General features: G+C 39.8%; 1 pseudogene; it reads left to right on the top strand.

Moving 5' to 3' along the window:
- The first annotated feature begins 700 nt into the window (after window positions 1-700).
- LOC144322016 (SNW domain-containing protein 1 pseudogene) lies at window positions 701-2,684 on the top strand (annotated as a pseudogene).
- Window positions 2,685-6,110: the final 3,426 nt, after the last annotated feature.

The raw sequence follows: 6,110 nt of genomic DNA, 5'->3' as shown, positions 1-6,110 counted from the left end.
AACAAGACTGAGACAAGGACACAAATCTATGATGTGTGTACATGCAGGGGGAACTTCTGTGAGAGATTTCACATTTTAATGCTTTTTTTCTTCACTAATGGAGGTTATTTTTCAGTGGACTACATTTATATTTCACTTTAATTCTGTCTCTTCAGCAAATTTTCATTTACCTGTATATTGTGGTATTGGGAAGAAGCAAAAAAACGGTGTGGGGAAAGCATACATGATCTGTCTCACATTTGCCAAACCTTTTGATATTGAGTCTGGAATTGCAATGGCAATGCCTATTTAGGCTCCGTTAGGATTCCAAGTTAGTGACTAACAATGAGGTTAATGTTGGCCCAGAGTGAAATTGAGAATCTTCAAAAGATGAAATTTCAGAAAGCAGGATGAAAAGACCATTTCACACAGATGCAAGTAGAGATTTTAGGACAGAGGCATCAGCCCATCTTCCCTGGGAGTCCACTGATACATCATTTTGCCTTAAGCTATTCTTGCTTTACAGTTGTTTTCTTTTTCCATTCAAAACCCACAGATTTTTCTGAAAGCTCCAAATTGTTTCAATAAAGACTCCTGTCATGCTGCCAGTTTTGGATTTAGGGGAGCCATGGGACAAAGAGGAAAAGGAGAGAGCAGCAGGGTGGTTTATGATTATTAATGAGTGACTGTAACAGAAGATTCTACTAGCCAGAAAGATCTTCAGAAAATAGCACTCCAGGGAAGAAGATGGCGCTCACCAGCTTTTTACCTGCACCTACTCAGCTATCTCAGGACCAACTTGAGGCTGAAGAAAAAGCAAGATCCCAGAGATCAAGACAGACCTCACTGGTCTCATCCCGAAGAGAACCTCCCCCATATGGGTACAGGAAAGGCTGGGTACCTCGATTATTAGAGGATTTTGGAGATGGAGGTGCTTTTCCAGAGATCCATGTGGCCCAGTATCCACTGGATATGGGATGAAAGAAAAAAATGTCAAATGCACTGGCCATTCAGGTGGATGCTGAAGGAAAAATTAAATATGATGCAATTGCTCGGCAAGGACAGTCAAAAGACAAGGTCATTTATAGCAAGTATACTGACCTGGTTCCCAAGGAAGTCATGAATGCAGATGATCCAGATCTGCAAAGACCTGATGAAGAAGCCATTAAAGAGATAACAGAAAAGACAAGAGTAGCCTTAGAAAAATCTGTATCACAGAAGGTTGCTGCAGCCATGCCAGTTCGAGCTGCTGATAAACTGGCTCCTGCTCAGTATATTCGATACACACCATCTCAGCAAGGAGTGGCTTTCAACTCTGGAGCTAAACAGAGAGTTATTCGGATGGTAGAAATGCAGAAAGATCCAATGGAGCCTCCAAGATTCAAGATTAATAAGAAAATTCCCCAAGGACCACCTTCTCCTCCTGCACCTGTCATGCATTCTCCTAGCCGAAAGATGACTGTGAAGGAGCAACAAGAATGGAAGATTCCTCCTTGTATTTCAAACTGGAAAAATGCAAAGGGGTATACAATTCCATTAGACAAACGTCTGGCTGCTGATGGAAGAGGCCTGCAGACAGTTCACATCAATGAGAATTTTGCTAAGCTGGCCGAAGCCCTCTATATTGCTGATCGGAAGGCTCGTGAAGCTGTAGAAATGCGTGCTCAAGTAGAGAGAAAGATGGCACAAAAAGAAAAGGAGAAACATGAAGAGAAACTTAGAGAAATGGCCCAGAAAGCTAGAGAGAGAAGAGCTGGGATTAAAACTCATGTGGAAAAAGAGGATGGGGAGGCACGTGAGAGGGATGAAATCCGGCATGACAGGCGAAAAGAGAGACAACACGACCGGAATCTTTCCAGGGCAGCTCCTGATAAGCGGTCAAAACTACAGAGAAATGAAAATCGAGATATCAGTGAAGTCATTGCTCTTGGTGTGCCCAATCCGCGGACGTCCAATGAAGTTCAGTATGACCAAAGCCTCTTCAACCAGTCGAAGGGTATGGACAGTGGTTTTGCAGGTGGAGAAGATGAAATTTACAACGTTTATGATCAAGCCTGGAGAGGTGGTAAAGATATGGCCCAGAATATTTACAGGCCCAGTAAAAATCTGGACAAGGACATGTATGGTGATGACCTAGAAGCCAGAATAAAGACCAACAGATTTGTTCCCGATAAGGAGTTTTCTGGTTCAGACCGTAGGCAAAGAGGCCGAGAAGGACCAGTTCAGTTTGAGGAAGATCCTTTTGGTTTGGACAAGTTTTTGGAAGAGGCCAAACAGCACGGTGGCTCTAAAAGACCCTCAGACAGCAGCCGCCCCAAGGAACATGAGCATGAAGGCAAGAAGAGGAGGAAGGAGTAGATGCACCTCTCTTCAAAGTGAATGAACTTTTATCGATAACCCTAATGATGCAAATCAGATGGGGAAATACTTTGTAAATGGCCAGGATAAAAACCAAATCTGGGTGTCAGAACCCAGCACTACTTTTTATTATGGGAATAAGGGGGGGATGGAAAATTCTTTGAACTATTTAGTTTTTTTTAAAGAGTGGGTTGTGTTTGTGCTTCTCCTACCTTTTGGCATTTATAGAACATACAGCCCCACACATGAAACTAAGACCACTTCCTTTTGTGTGACATTAGTACTTTGGGGTTAATATTTTGTGTAAGAATGACTGCTGATGAATAAAGTTGCCCCAGCCACAGTGAGTAGAAGGATGTTCACGTACTGGAACTATCCTGACGTTTGCCCCTATTACACTCTGTTTTGATTTGGAGTGGGGAAAGTAAGCTCTTGCTCGGTGCAACTATTTGTTTCAAATAAAAACATTTAGACAAAAAAAAAAAAAAAAAAAAGAAAAGAAAATAGCACTCCAGTGACAGGTTAAGAGACATACTTGAAATTATTCCTACTTAGTGGAAACTCAAGTTTCTGCCTTCTAGAAACTTGGGTGTTTCATAAGCTATCTTATCATTACCAGCTTATGAGCATTAATCATATTTATCAACTCATTTCATTACTTTGTGTCAAGGAATTTCACCTGGCAACATTTGGCTAGGCTGTGTTTTAGTTATTCTGTGTACTCAGTGTTAGCTAGCCTGGTTTGTTCTTCAGTCAAGTTTGTTAAAATTTCCTCATGTACCTGGTATTTAAAATACTATTTAAAATCCCTCAGGAGCACCTGGGTGGCTCAGTGGTTGAGCATCTGCCTTTGGCTCAAATCGTGATCCTGGGTCCTGGGACCAAATCACACATCGGGCTCCCTGCATGGGGCCTGCTTCTCCCTCTGCCTATGTCTCTGCCTCTCTCTGTGTCTCTCATGAATAAATAAAAATGTTTAAAAAAATCCCTCAAATGGACTATTTCCATTGACATTTATTGTATTATTCTAATAATGCCAGATGGCATTTTCTATCAAATTTTATACCAATTTGGAAACTCAGGCTATCAGAACTTTATTCTATATGTATATGGAATCACAACCCTGGCCATTTTAATTGAAAAAAACTTTAAAACTCTAGCATGAAATTCATTTATCTTTTATGGGAAATCTTCCCATATGGTTCTGATGCAGTCAAGAGAAAGAATGGTTGACTTACAAAATTTTATGGGACAAATCAAAGATATTTTAACCAAACCAAACAAAACAAAAAAACCCAACCACCTGACCGACTTTAGATTAATAGTTTATATTTGAGGAAAAATGTATTCATTTAAAAAATGTAACATGTCCTGATATTTTTGGATCTTTGAATCATTCTGATCTGAGAAGCTTCCAGTGTTTAAGTTCTACTGCAGTTCTGTGCAGAAGAGAGATCATCAGAACAACAGACAGGTCAAGTTAATTATTTGAAATCAGTCAATCACAGACTTGAGGGTTTTCTGTCTCCAAGTTTAGTGCTTTGTCCAGTACTTGTTTTTGCATAAAGAAAACATCTTTTGATGTTGTTGCTGGTGTGTGTGTTTCTTTTGCTGTTAGTTTATTTGAGATGACTTAAAATCATTCAACCTTTAAGAAATTCTGAGCTCTCTTTTTAAAATGGACACAATGTGCTTAAGTCACTAAACTTTGATTCCCCCCACCCCCAGATTTCACTGAGAATATATATTTTATTTTTAAGGACTCAGGGCTTAAAGTAAATTCAACCTTTCAGTCTAAGTCTAATTAGCAGCTGCCAGTCACATATTTAACCACAGTCTGAGTCTGTTAACTTTCTTAGACAATTGGTCACCTGAGCATACTGCCTGCCGCAGTGGAAAATCATCTGTGGCAACAGTAGCATTTATAGATGCTGTCCCAGAGCTTACAGAACAGAGAGACCCACATACTAAATTAAAAGCTAAAATCAAATCAAATTTATTTAATCAATTGCCAAAATGCAGCAAGAAGCAGAATGTTGGTGTTGGTTTATATTCTAAAAATAGTGAGATGCAGGGCACCTGGGTGGCTCAGTTGGTTAAGTGTCTGCCTTCGGCCCAGGTCATGATCTCAGGGTCCTGGAATCCAGTCCTGCATTGGGCTCCCTGGTCAACAGGGAGTCCGCTTCTCCCTCTCTCTCTCTGGCCCTCCCCCTGCTTGTGCTCCGTCTCTCTCTCTCTGAATTAAATATATAAAATACTTTTTTTAAAAAAAAGAGGGGGATGCCTCTGGAATGCAAAGAACACACTGCCTGGTCCTTTGTTATACAATGTTCACATGCTCATCTCTTTCTCTCCTGTGTCGTCAGCCTGCTCTCTGACAGTGTAGTTACAAGAAGCAAAGTCGAGGTTGAGCAAGGGCACTCAGCAGATAGAAGGTCCTCTGACCTATCACTTGCTTGTTCGATTAGAGAGACACAGGGGCAAGTATGCCCGGCCAATAGCTGTAGATCACTGATGACTTGCTGAGCAGCCATGGATTTTATCTGTGTGTCTCTGGCAGAGGTCACTTGGGACCAAAATGGGTGTCACCAGTGGGTGACAGTGTCACAGTAGGGATCACATTACTGGCAACTGGGAGCAATATGTTCCATGATTTATGAATATTTAAGGTTTAAGCAGTCTTCTCATCTCAGCATATGTACACATTAGCTCTCATTTGTTTCATAATTTTTATCTGTGTGCAGCATACATGGACTATATTTATTCTATGTTCAACTGTCTTTATGGGTTAGCAATTTTGTAACTATTCTTAGCAGAACTTCTACATTTCATCCATGTTATTTATTTATTTTTTACTCCATAGAAGAGTTGGATATCCTTAAAAATGATATGAATGATATGGCAAACACACATTATGGCTTGGTTGGGGTCTGGTGTTATATGTGCAAAATTTAGAAACCTTGAGTCTTTATTTCTAGAAAAAGCAACTAGAATGAGGAAGACAAAGCAGTCTGCTGCTTTTTTCCCCAAGTTTTTATTTAAATTCTGGTTAGTTAACATACATACAGCGTTATATTCGTTTCAGGTGTAAATATAGTGAATCAATAATTCCACACATCCCCCCAGTGCTCATCATGCTGTCTGCGGTTTTCAACAATTAATTTCAGAATAAAAACAAGGGTGGAGTGATTGGAAAAGGCTAGAATGAAAAAAAGGGATGGGGGAAACTACTCAGAAGTGATCTATGTATAATCATCTCTTTCCTTCCTTCTTTTTTTCTTTGCTCTCTCCCTCCTTCCCTCCCCTCTTTCCTGTATACTCAATGATGATTTATTTATAATATGTTAAATTATATAACAATTGATCCTTACTTTAGAACCCAGAATATGTTATTTTCTAGACAATGTACTATGTATAATAAAATGAATGTGGAGCCACCTGGGTGGCTCAGTGGTTGAGTGTCTGCATTTTGTTCGGTTTGTGATTCTGGGGTCCTGGGATGGAGTCCCACGTTGGGCTCCCTGCATGGAGCCTGCTTCTCCCTCTGCCTGTGTCTCTGCCTTTCTCTCTGTGTCTCTCATGAATAAATAAAATCTTTAAAAAAATGAATGTGTATTCTGAAGTAATTGGGTGTATTATTCTCTAAATGTCAGGTCAAGATGGTTGATAGTATGTTTTTTTTTTACATCATCTATGTCTTTACTAATCTTTTGTTCTGATAAAAGATATATTAAAATGTAATTTTATCTATTTCATCTTTAATTCTGTCTCCA

Source organism: Canis aureus, chromosome 10 (assembly GCF_053574225.1).
Source record: "Canis aureus isolate CA01 chromosome 10, VMU_Caureus_v.1.0, whole genome shotgun sequence".
Taxonomy (NCBI): Eukaryota; Metazoa; Chordata; class Mammalia; order Carnivora; family Canidae; genus Canis; species Canis aureus.
Note: the sequence above shows the minus strand (reverse complement) of the source record. Positions and strands in the feature narration are given on the sequence as shown.